At 44.5% G+C, this 13,183-nt stretch overlaps 1 protein-coding gene across 1 annotated transcript in view; it reads right to left on the reverse strand.

Annotated features, from left to right (window-relative positions):
* LOC138686926 (uncharacterized) overlaps positions 1-10,367 on the reverse strand; it is a 71,091-nt gene extending 60,724 nt beyond the window's left edge. The window contains exons 1-2 of the mRNA XM_069792997.1: positions 9,724-10,367; positions 7,051-7,288 (exon numbers count right to left, since the gene is read on the reverse strand). The gene's annotated coding sequence lies outside the window, so the exon portion shown is untranslated. The remainder of the gene's footprint in view (positions 1-7,050; positions 7,289-9,723) is intronic.
* Positions 10,368-13,183: the final 2,816 nt, after the last annotated feature.

Below are 13,183 nucleotides of genomic sequence, written 5' to 3' on the forward strand. Positions count from 1 at the left end.
GAGGCTGAGAGAGCTGGGAGCATGCAGGCTTGAGAAGAGAAGACTTGGGGGGGATTTTATCAGTGTGTAAGCACTGATGGGGGGAGTAAACAGGACAGAGCCAGACTCTTCTCAGTGGTGCCCAGTGACAGAACAACAGGTGACAGGCAGAAACTGAAATACAGGAAGATCTGTTCAGGCACAAGAGAAAATTTTTTTCCTGTAAGGCTGGTCAAACACTGGGGTAGGTTACCAGGGAGGCTGCGCAGTCTCCATGCTCAGGAGATATTCAACACATCTGACAGCACTCTGCACAACCTGCTCTTGTTGCCCCTGCTTTGAAGAGAAGAGTTGGACTAGATGATCTCCAGAGGTCCCTTACAACCTCAGCTGTCCTTCAATTCTGTGAGAAACAGGAAGAATATGATTTGTTTAGTCTAGAAAGAGAAAGCTGAGGGTGGGCATAACAGATCCTCTTGAAGACAGCAATCCCTGCTGCTTCTTCCCAGTACAGATTAAGTAGTAACAGGCTAATTCGGGGGAAAGAAGATGTAGGCTGAGCTTCTACAGGTAGGGGTATCCAAGTGCTGGAACAGACCATGGAATGCCATCAGCAACAGATTTAAAGAGGAAAATGGGTGAACAGCCATCAGGATGGCCTGGGTATTACTAATCTTGCTTCAGAGAAGTTGACTTCCTATCATATTTCAGTCATTTAAAAAAAGACATCTACCCCCAGCCCCCCCAATCTTCTGCTCCCCCACAACCCCAGACTGCTGTGCTCTAACTTTTTTGTATCTGTAGCACATGAAAAGCTCTGAAATGGCTTTGTAAAGGCTCGGAAGAACAATGTATCTTTTTAGAAAGACTATTCCAGTTGCATTGGTAGATTTCATTATTTCAGAGCTAGAAAAGCTGATTTAAAAAAAAGTGAAATTCACAACCTTCTGAAAGCTGGAAACTCACGTTTTCCCAATTTATACTCTACAGTCAATGAAGACACAACTTAATCCAGTCTATGAATTCCTCAAAAACTTCTTGGGAGTTTTCAAAAATTCATTTTCAGTTCATTTAGTTAAAACTAGAATCTACAGAAGCATCACTTTGCTATATGCTGTTCAAATATGTGTGGATTATTATAACCTGAGGTAAGCTGTGGTCATCCAAATCATACCTACTAGCTTCTCACTCTTCAGCACTTAGGATAGTACCTTCCTGTCTGGTTCCACAAAACTGTGCAGATCACTGAACAGAAGCGACAAACCCTCCCATTTGCCACGTGTTTCTGCAAATCAGCCTGTGGGAAGGCTGGCTGCAACAATACTCCTTCCACATTTGAGCAATACTCAGCCAATAGTCACCAGATCTGGATCACAGGTAGGGGCTGGAGGACAAGCACAGATGTTGCTCACTAGCTTGCCCTCTTCTCTCCAGTCAGCTGGAGAGATCCTACCTGGCATAAGCAGGTTGTGGCATAACGTGTCTACAGTTAAGGAAAAAGAGAGTCACAGTGAAGCTCTAGTGCATGCTGCCAGATATGCCACCTAGGTAAACAGTAAGCTCTGCCTCCTCTGTCAAGCTCAGACCACTGCCACCTGTGATTTAAGCCCAGCCCTAGATAGCGCTAACAGTGAAACAAGTCTCTGCTGCAACCATAGCAGGAATCACAGAAAGAGCATAGAAATATTTCCCCAATCCTGTAAGTAAAACACTGTCAGGCTTAAAGGCTGCAGTGGCAAACACAGGATAAACATCTAGTAACATGTACCAACAGCCAGTTCACTGACATCTCTGACATGTCACCACTGCTGATACCGTTACTGCAGGCTCCCACACACCTGGTGATTAAGAGCACAAAGGCTTACTTTCATAATTTCCATAGTGTAACAGAAATGCATTACTGTTAGGTACAGTCACTTTCTCATTTCATTTGAGAGACCAAGCAGAAACGTTCTGACCCCAAAGATTCGTTTCTTGGCCTCAGTTTCATACAGTAAAAGAAGTGAAACCAACATTACTGAAAACCTTAGGTGCAAGCAATTTCTTTTTTGAAGCAAGAGTTTGGGCCCCATTCTCTGCTGAACTAGAGCTCCTCTACTTCTCCTCAGATTTCAGTCCCTGCTTCAATCCTTCCCGCTGCCTCAGGATGAGAAAAGACTACAAAGCTTCCCTAAGTAATCAGCTGAGGATTCCTTTGTAGATGAGGCCACCAGCAGTGTCTAGTCACTCTCTGCTCTCCTCTTGGCATATAGAGAGCTCAGGAAAGTGCTGACCATGAACACGTCCAGAGCCCTGCTGCTCCACAGAGCTGTCAGTCCACGCTGACACACAGGAAAGCTCAGTTCAGCCAGGAGCAGACAGTGGCTTCAGTAAAGTTGCCTCTACCATCTGGATGATAGAGCAGAGAATGGGTGGCTTTAGCCTAGACATCTTCAGGGAGTCCTTGCTCAGGTGGAGCCACCACAGCAAGAAGCTGGTAGTGGGCAGGAAGAAAGATCTGTGGACCCTGGTTCTCAAAGAGGGAAGAGGCACACAGACAGATGGAGAGCTGTGGGAGCCAGAAGGTGTAGTCATTCTGTCTTATCATCAGCAGGCCACAAGCCAAAATGACAATGCTCCTTAAAATGACAGAAAATAAAAATATCCATTAAATTGTGTAACTGGGGAGGAGAAAGCCACCATGATCGTGTTCCTGCCAGCAAACTAGCTGGTTTGAGTCTTTCAGCATGTACAAAGTGCACTGGTCCTTAGCAGCAAAAAACATCACAACATTTCTTTTGCCATCCCCTGGGAAAAAAAAATAAAATAATCTTTATTCTGTAGGAAGGTTTTGCAGTCTTAAAGAAAGGTCAATGGAAGAGACAGGTAAGAAAAGAAATCTGATCTCAAGACTCTGATGAATTTAACTTGCTAGTATAAACGTGCATACTCCACATCCAAGAAGAAATCAAATACCCTAAAAACACCCCAAATGCAGCCTGAGAACAAAATTGTTACCTAGCCAAATACTAGCTTCATTCCAACTAATGCCTGCATTTTTCAGTTAAATTGCAAGTGGTGAATTTGCTTTCAAAAGCTTAGAGCTCTCAAACTCTGAAGTACACTAGCAAAAAATAGTCGGTTTAATTATCTAGAAGCCAAAGCTAGATAAGTAGGTGGTGCAAAGGGACCACCTACTTGAAGCCCTTCCCTGACACACACTATTCACAGGACACACCTTTGTGTGCTTTTTAATGTTTTTTTAAGTGTTCCTTTTTAGTCTACACCTGTCTTAACAAATTTATCTTCAATATTGGAAGTGGTGTTTCTGATAACACCATTTCTACTGTTGTACTGAAGCCATAGAGAAATTCAGATTAACATCATCTTGAATGTATTACAAACACTCAGCCTCACCTTGTCCTTTAGAAGGCACCTGACAAGCAACATTAACATTGCTATATGCTCCATCACCTCTGTTTTGCAAGAAAGCTGGAATGCTCCATGCACAGTATGGGATGCAATAGGGTAGCAGTCACTGGGGAAGGAGATTAAATTAATATGCAAGCTTGTGTCTGGCTAGCTGGTTGGAGATCCATTCATGCAAGGTTTTTTTTAAAAACAGCAGATATATCCATGGCTACAAATAGAAAACCAGCTTTTGCAGGTGGCAGCTTTTAGGGAACTGGCAACGAGACACAGCTTGTTTCAGTGGCTGACACCTGCTTGTAAATGACTGAAAGGCATGGCCAGATGATATAGCTATTGCAAGAGGAGACCGATCATCCCGGCCTAGTTCTCAGTCAGAAAGCAAATGGACAATGCACAAACATCTTCTCCCACACATGCTTGCATTTTTCTTCTGCCTCCTGCTTTGCATTTGTCCAGCATCCATTCCAACAGGCCTGGTCTTTGAGGGAGATCCCACAGCCTTCAGAAACACAGATAACCACCAAAGATCACCACCGTCAGTCTCACTGGCAGGTTGAACATCAGGGCAGCCAGCTGACAAAGTCAGCAGGAGTCTTATTTACTCCCTTGGACTGGGCTTGAAATGGGCAAAGAGCATACACGCAGGGACCTCACAGGTCCTGCCAGCGGGACCATGACTCCCGCTGGGTTGGTGCAGGGCAACAGGAGCATCTCAGGAGCAAGGGCTTTTTGGAAAGCCCTGCGGCAACGCAGCAGCACAATAAAGCCTGCTCCACCTAGCAGCAAAGCAGAGCCAAAGCTCATACCTAACAGGTGCTTGCTTTCCATTTATACTAAGGTCTTGGGCAATGAAGAGTAAGAAGCCTCAAACAGGCATAATACGACTTCCCTTTACACTACAAACTTTAATCCTTCCTATAAGGCAATAAAAAGTCTGCTACTGTCATCTTGTTTTGTTGTTGCTTACATGCCATCATAAATGTGGAAACCACAGAATTATACATAATATTGTTAGCAGTTTTTCAACCAAATCGACTTTTTAAGCAGAGAGCGACTCACATACAAAGCAAACATCCCCCCCCCCCAGTGAATAATGTATTGGATTTCTTTGCCATTGTAAGATCCTTTACTTTCACCCAGCAGACCAGTAAATTGGGTCTGAAACCACTCAGAGGTAGAAAATAAACACATGAAGCCAACTAAAAACAAGCTATCCTTTTCTGTTTAAAAGATATGTTGTTTCCACTAATGCGGCTAACAATTGCTATCCTGTCTGTAAGCAAGAACTATCCTCAAGTCTCACCAAGAGCAGCCTGGTGAACCAGGATGTTTCTTGGTTGTGCAAACTGACTCATACTTGAGAGTGAGCAGAGATCTTTAATGCCTGTTTCATAGTAGAAATAAAGCAAGTCCTCACCAGGCTTCATTTCATCTTATGGGCCAAAATCCACACTTAACATTAGCAGGTAAAACTTGTGCCAGCCTGGGAGGAACACTACAATCACACAGCTGAGCCCCAGGGCTCACCCCACTGCTTCTATCCACCTCCCTCTGCCAGCACAGCACCAACAGCGAAGCAGGACAGCACCCCTTCTGAGGCAGAATAGCAGCACCGGGGCTTTCTACATATGAGAGGTTAAACAACGCTACACAGGTTAGTGTAACGTGTACATATTCACTTCTGTTACAACCCACGTTGTCTGAAGACCCAAGCTGTTGCTGAGATGCAGGTTCAAATGAACTCAAAGCAAAAATAAGTTAAAAAATAAAAATCAGTCACTGCTTTACAATTCCAATTCATGTGAAGAAACCAACCTGTGAATGCAAAATTAGATCAGCCCAGATTCACAACCAGATTTTGCATATAAACAGATCAAGCTTGTTCAATCTTGGATTTGTCCCATTTTCAGTATTTTTCTAGTTTTGCCATGTTCTTCCTAAACTGTGGACCCAGGAGTACAATATTTTAGCTGTATTACAATCACATGTGTACTGTGGCATTCGCCTTGTACTTTCTGTTATCTCTCCCTGTATGTACCAGGATACATACTTGCAGATACAGCATTTGGAATAACTCTACCTACTGTCAAGGCTTCGCATCACAACTGCTTCCAGGAGTTCATAGCATTGCCAGACTACAACTGTTCTACCTGTATTTTCCATGCCAAAAGTCTGTCTCGGATTGAAGTCTTTGGATTTGCAAAAATCAAATCAGGTGTTTTCAAGAACAAGAAGAGGGAACAATATAGTACTTCAGGCATAAAAATGTTAACAACTGCAACCTCAGAGGAGGGTCTGACAGGCAGGCAAGAGAGGAACTAGTAGGCCACAGATAAACAAAACAGAGAAAGCAAGTACTGCTTAACTACTGTACTGCATACACAATGCAACTTCTTCTCCAAGGAATTATGTCAAAACAAGGTTAAATATTTCACTGGGACTAATACTTTAATTTAATTTATTTTTATAAATCAATCTGCATAATGTAAGCTGGCATCCTTCACATTTCAATTTTGCTTACAGTAATAAAACTAACTCTGCAAATCATCCCCAGCTAGATGTTATTTTTATATCTAAGAGCACCGAGTGATAGAAGCTTGGCAGGACAGATCTGACTAAGAGAGAGAAAAATTGTTCTACTTCCCAAACATACCAGAACACGACCATGCTCCATAGCCTGATTTTAAAGCAGTAGGATGAAAATGACTCAGCCTACGTTAAAATTAGAGGTATGACAAGACCAAGACTGCAAGATAAGTACTGAATTAAAGGCATTTTCACTTCAGCTAAAGTAGCTTTTTTGTTAATGCCTGGTAAAGGAAATACTGGATAGCTAGCAACTTTAAAAGTCTGCGAAACAGTCAAACCTACAAGGTGTTTTAAGGAGCTGTGAGTGCCACCTGCAATCATCACCAGTGCAGGAAAGCCAGAGGTGACAGAGCATGGGAACCATATGGGGCAGTGCCGTGGGTCTCGCTCCCTGCAACACTGCGGTCAGGCACCCCCAGCCTCGAGCTGCTGGCATGGGAGGACGAGGCGAGGACAGGACAAAAGGGGACAGTGGTTGCACCATGCCACACACGTGCTTGTTGGCAGCAGCGTCCCAGCAGAAAGGGTTCCTGCCAAAAGCCTCTACAGCCACCTTCGGCTCCTCCAACCTCCCATTTACCAGGGTCCTCAAGGTGGTTTCCCCAAGCCCACTTCTTCCCCCCACCGCCTGCTCCCCCAGCACAGCAGGGAGATGCTGCAGGCAGGCAAGCACTTACCTCCCCACTCCCTGCAGCACCCCGGCAACAACCTGAAACGTGTGGCACCACCACTCACCAACAAAAGCTTTTCTCAAATCAAATACTGACACAACTTACACAGCTATAAGTCATTTAGCTCAGAGTAACCCTGACAAGTTTTTCTGTATCTTCTATTGCTTCTCTTTGTGCTCAGAGACAGAAGCATAGTGTTTCTGGAGCCTTTTGTAATGAACACTTACTCAACTGTGCCCCACGTACATATACATTTTTAAATATATATAAAAATATAAATGCCTCCAACATTTTGAATGCTAGATGAAAAAACTGTTAACTGGAAGAGTTCACTAGGCCAAATGACCAAACCGAGACATTCCCATTCCTATTCCCCCCTCCTTCCAGATACAATACTCACAGCCAGGAGGAATGTATCACAGCTCAGTGTTTCTGCCTGCTGCTTCCCCAGGCTTCTCCTTTCTCTGACAGGAAATCCTCCAGCTGGCCCTGTTTTGTTCTGTAGTGCATTTTAAATTCAGCTTCTTTGCATCAATTGAATTCAGGTGCATGCAGGCGTTTGGTACCTGCCCGTGGGTGTTGCTCCCGGTGAGATTTCCTTACTTTCTTCATTGCCTAGGCTTCCATCTAACAAATCCCTAATGAGCAAATTAGAAGCAAAAAAAGAAAAGAGTAATTCTTCCAATTATTTTCTGCCTTTCTGCAATATATACACACACAAATTCTTTAAAGAAATGTGAGAAACCAACTGCCACCAAAGGATTCTGCATCTCCCAACATGGATTAACTAAGTCCTGCCTAAGTTCGTGTTGAATGGTTTGCACAGATAACTGTTGTCGTTTTCTCCTTAATAGGAGAACACAGAGGACAATACTGCCATAAATTACTATTCCATCCATATGGTCAGTGCTGGCTGCCTCCCTATGTCTCTAGTACAAGCCCAGGGAGTCACTGAGCTGTACTCTGGAGGTCAGGATGACAGGCACAGCCTGGGTGACCAGCTTTTTAGGCACAGGTCATTTTTACTAACCCAGTACTGAATGGTTGTGGTGCATAAGCGAGGATGAGGCCACCAGCATTTTGATGCTAACAACTTTAAAAAATCAGCAAGACTAAATCACAAAGAATCTGTTAGTGACTGAACAACACAGAGTCTTGTTTATCTGGACTGATGTGTGTGAAATAAAGGTATCACTACAAAAATAATTTGCACCAGCCACTTGTGAACTGTCTTCCAGTCTGAATATGCTCTGCTTCAACAACGAGGGCAGTTCATCACCATCACATCTCACACTGTGTGGCACATTACGACAACGGGGGGATCTAGCTTTGCTCCGTCTGGGGCACTGGAATTTTTTATTTCCCCAAACCTTTATGCTTAGAAGCAAAATTATTTACAAGTTGGTGTCATAAAATACCATGGGCAAAATTTTACCCTGGACATTAATTCTGTGGAGACCTAAGCAAATGCATATTGTCTTTCTAAAGTTTTCTTGGGGAATGGTCATGCCCATAATGGGCACTAGGCTCTCAGAGATAAGGGGATGTAGTATGTGAAACCAGGTGTTATGCCATATACCGTGGCCTGGGGTGTGTGTAGAAGGGGACATGTGGGTTTGATGCCACTACTGATGTGCAGTTCAGTATCACTTAATATGTCTGAGCCTTGTGTAACACGAGAAGGGGGCAGATCTTCTTGTAAAATGCTTGGCTGAAAGCATTGCCCATAGGAAAAATAATGGGATAGAATTTGATAGATTGAGAGACAAAAGGAGTTTTCAGAAAGGAGGAAATTCTCCATTCCTTGGCTGGCTACTGTGTGCCCATTTTTCTGCAGGAAAGTGCTTTTTGTGTTTGATAAGGGAACATTTTATTTATCAGTTTCTATCCATCATCTGGTGGAGATCAAACTCCATCATTAGTCCTTGCACTGAGCAATACTTTGCTTTACTGAAATGCATACGTTTGTGCAGTAAAGTACTGTGATGTTTAAAAAACGTACATGGGATATCACCACTGTAACACCCCAGTGTTTGAAAGGGGTGCTCTCCCCATGGCCTGGGAGGGAAATTAGAGACCCGACAGTAATGGAGTGTGCAGAGCTGTAACAAGTGCTGGTACCATGTGGTGTGAGATGGCCTAGAGCCACCAGCCCTGCAGCACCCAGGCACTCCTGCTGCCATCTGCACCCAGAATTTCTGATTTAGCGGAGTGATATAAAACATACTGAAAACACAATACAAATGTGAGTTAGCAATTGCAATACACAGTTCAGTTCCCATGCCAGTGTGATTCCCATTACCGATGTCCATAATACACTCACTGCCACAGCACTGGGCGTCCCCGGTCACCAGGAACGGATATGTGGGTTGACGCCAGCTCAAGCCTGTTGCTCTCTTTGAAATTCCTCTGCTAGTAGTTTAGATTTTTACCTTAGGTTGGGCTGAGCCCGCCCCGGTCTGGCTAGCTCAGGGAGACACGTACACCCCCAGGTGATCTGCTCAGCTGTTGGTAGCTGTTTATCTAAAACACAGGCCACCCCCTCGTCCCATTCACAATGAGATGAAGTTGGCTTCTTTGCATTACTCTCTGAGCGTCCCATCACCCTTGTCCATCTCCACGGAGCACTCTCCCCTGTGGCATTTATTCAGAGAGCCACCCTCCACCCCGCAGGGTTGACTCGGTCACACGCTTTCCAGAAAACCTTTTTTTTCTGTTGTATTGACCCGTTGAAGCGGTAGGCTACAAGTCAGGAACGACCTGCAGGGTGCGTGGCATGGCCTCTCCCAAAGGGATGCTTGTGTAAATCCCAGGTGTGATTTTGTGGCAAAGCTTTACACCCTGACCCCTCATCCTTCAGAAGGCTAAAGGAGACTGTGTTCTTGGCAGTCCCCGTACCCACCTCCTGTGCGGTAGCATGGCGGTGCGACTCTCCCCTCGGTCACGCAGAGCCCAGTCAGAGCTACGTGACGCCACAGAAGGGCTGGTGGGTCACCCAGGAGCTTCTGACCCTCCCATCTCCTGCGCACAGCCCTTCCACCACCTCTGCTGCGAGGAGCGCAGGAGTGCTTACCTGGCAAGGCACCCAGGGGTCTGCACCTCACTGCTTCAGCCTCCCAGCAAGGCAATGGCAGTTCCTCCAGAAAAGTCTCAGGGAGAAAAAAAATGCAGCTCAATTACTTCATGTGACCTACTCACACACACTGAATTTTGAGGGCCAAAGACCTTCAGGTTCTGCTCATCCAGCCAGTCCTTGCTTTCACAAGGCCGTGTGGGGACTGCAAGAAAGCATGGATTATGCGTGTTTATAAGATATAAGAAAACCAAACCCTAGGAGGCCGGCTGCTGGTATAGCTGGAGGGGGTGAATCACTCTTCTTTCAGAAGCAGTATCCTTAGCCTGGAGCTAAAAGAAGCAAAATAGGGAGTAAGGTAAGGCACTTGCTAGGAAGAATATCCTTGGTTAGGTTTTTTTTGGTTTTTTTGTGGGGTTTTTTGATGCTTGAGAGCTATTACCACTAAATAGCAGAACCTGTGACAATACAGAGAATATAATTGTTTTCTGCTGAAAATACGGGGCAGCTTTTTCACCAAACAAGAATGGACGTGTTGGATTGTTTTAATTCCTGGCATAGCTGGGCATGCCTTATCTCCAGCTTGAAAAAATGGAAATACATAATGAAGACAGCCAGTTGTCTTGTTAGGTAACTACACACAACTTTCACCACAGGATAGGAATTGTTGGCAAGATGTGGCATCAGTACAGAGAAACTTAGTATTGCCAGCTGAATAGATCTGTCACATTTCTTTCTGCAACTGTTGTGTCTACTACTACTACAAATAGCACAGCTGAGTGATAAAACTTAAAAAATGTGAAAAAATATTTTCTCTATTTCAAGTCTGTTTGCCTTGTGAATCTGACAGCATTTTGTTTTGCCAAAGTCATGTTTCAGACCCACAGGGCCGGCACTTCTCTGACCTTTACAGCCATGCTTGTCATTAACAGCAGCAGAGTTTAAACAGACTTTGCAGCAACTCATATGGGACAGAGAAGGCAGTCTTGTTAGGGATCTTTTAACTAGAATGAAATAGGAATAAGATAACCTTATGCAAGAATATTGCCCTTAAAACACTGGAATGCGCTCTTTAATGTCTGCTGGCTAAGGCCTGGCCCTACAGAGACTGAAAGAATTTCACATTGCCAGAACCTTCCTTCCACGAATAGTCACGCTGATTTCACGCACTTCTTTAGGATCAGGTCTTAGATGACACTATTTTTAACTACATGAAGAACAAGCAAGTCTAAAACACCTTAACCCTCCAGCTGAGTATCCATATATTTTAAAGCCATTCTAATATTCACATAATTAATGTGTATATTACTCAGCAAAGAGTAAACAGCAAGTGCTGCAGTAAGTCTCATGTCACTAATTTCATTACTGTACAGAAATATCCTACTGTAAATTAACTAGCACATTATGGTGTGTTATAAATAATTAAAACTAAAACTGCAATTGACAAAACGAATGAAGCAAGAACATTCTGTAACCCAGTGCTCTTCTTACCCTACTTAATAATTTCCTAAGTTGAGTAAAACACCAAATCTGAGTCTGTTTAAGCACAGAAAGGAATTTTTTAGTATAATTTATTAATTTGGAAAGCACCTTGGTCGCAAAAAAATAAAACATCTTAAAACCTACACACAAGCCACTCTTAGATAAAACATCAATCCGCATGCGATACAAAATAAACCAGTCCTTTATCATCTTTCACAGGGCTCCGAAGTAAAGCCAAAGGGAGCATGTCACAGAAGTGGTGACCCACCCAGGACAAAGCTCTGCTGCTGACTGTGGGACACCAAGACCTAAGAAAGCACCCATCCTACCTGATCTTAAGAGGACAAAGGGAAGCGATGGCCTTCTCCAGTCATCCCAGTTGACACCACTTGATGCTCAAGGAGGTGAGTAGGAACTGTGTGTCTTATCAGCCAGGCTCTTCCACAGCAATATCTGCTTTACAGCATTGCAGGCAAGACTGATAGCTGAGTGCAGGGCACAGAGTCAGGAAAAACAGGTTCCGCTTTGGCATGTGGATTTAGAGCAATTCAGCTTTTGAGACCTAGAGATGAGAAGAGACAGATAGGTGAACAGCATATGAGTAATATCACTGTATCTTTTAGAGGCATTTTTAAAGCAGACCAAAGACGCTTTTATGCAGCTTCTTAGAACTCTACGTGCTCCATTACTTCAATCAATAGCAAGTGTCAAATTGTTTTTGCAGAGGTTTTCTGATTTTTTTTTTATTTTTATTCTTTAGTTTCACTGAAATAGCAGGTCTCTTTCTTTAGATAGACATAAAAGAGGCTGACAAAACCTGCTGCTTCATTATCTCCAGGTGAATTCCGTATTCTGCTCCTTCACTCCTCTCAGCTTCCTGCTCTGTCTTCTCTGAAGTACCACAGAGCTTTCCACCTGCCTTTTTTTTTTTTAATTTGTTGGTATTTATTTAAAAGACAAAAAGCTTTATCAATTAATCTAGTGTTTATGCTATCTGAGCTAGCCCTGACCTTCATCGGAATGGAGAACAATCCCTACTGACAAGGTAGGGCCAGACCCTGCACCGCTTCCTTGCAGTGCAGCACCGTGGAGGTGAGTATCAGTGCCCAAAGCAGCAGGTGGGATGCTGAGGGATGGTGTCCCCAGGTTGAACCTTCAGGGAGAATTCCCTGTGCAGGGAGGGCTCTGACCCTGTTTCTGTAGCCTCCAACGCAGGTGTTCTTACATCTCTGGAGTCCATGATGGCATGAAAGGGTCCTTATTGGTGCTGGCTCATGTGGGTCCACAGGCATCCCTGGGCTGCTGGATGGATGGTAGGCTGCACCCACCTCCCTGTCAGTGAGAAAGGGGAGAGGTGGAAGGGAAAAGCTGTAAGTATCTGCATAACCTTGACTTGTGCCGTTACACTGAAGCAGATGGAAATCATAAGGGACAACAATCCTCTTGCTTCACAGTGTAAGGCAGCTTCCACCCGGCGGAGTGGGGGCACGAACAGCAGGTGAAAATGGCCCAGGGGAAAAGCTCATTTGAAACTGCCCTCTGACAGTGGGAAAAAGGATCCTCCACCCATCTGTTACTGCCCACACTCACTATGGCACCCTTACACGGAGGCTAAGGACAGGACCCGACAGCCTGTTCTGGTACAAGACACCCCACAGGCTACCCCAGGGAGTCTCTGGACTGTATGAGGAGATTCGTCAGGCACTGGGCGATTCTGGGAGAGAACGGGATGCTCCCGCAGGGATGTACTTCCCTAGGAGATCTTACTTCTGGACAAAGGCTTGTAGCTGAGAGCAGAAACCTGTAACACCATCCTTCCGTGGATGAGGACACCGGTGTGTTTGCACTAGGCACAAGCAAGGGCGGTTTTTAATTCTCACTTTTTTATAATAATGACGGATTAATCCTGTCCTTGCTAATCCACTGGGACAGAACAGCTGACATAAGACTCCTCCAAGCTGCAATGGGTGCTCACAGC

The sequence above is a fragment of the Haliaeetus albicilla genome, chromosome 9, assembly GCF_947461875.1.
Source record: "Haliaeetus albicilla chromosome 9, bHalAlb1.1, whole genome shotgun sequence".
NCBI lineage: Eukaryota > Metazoa > Chordata > Aves > Accipitriformes > Accipitridae > Haliaeetus > Haliaeetus albicilla.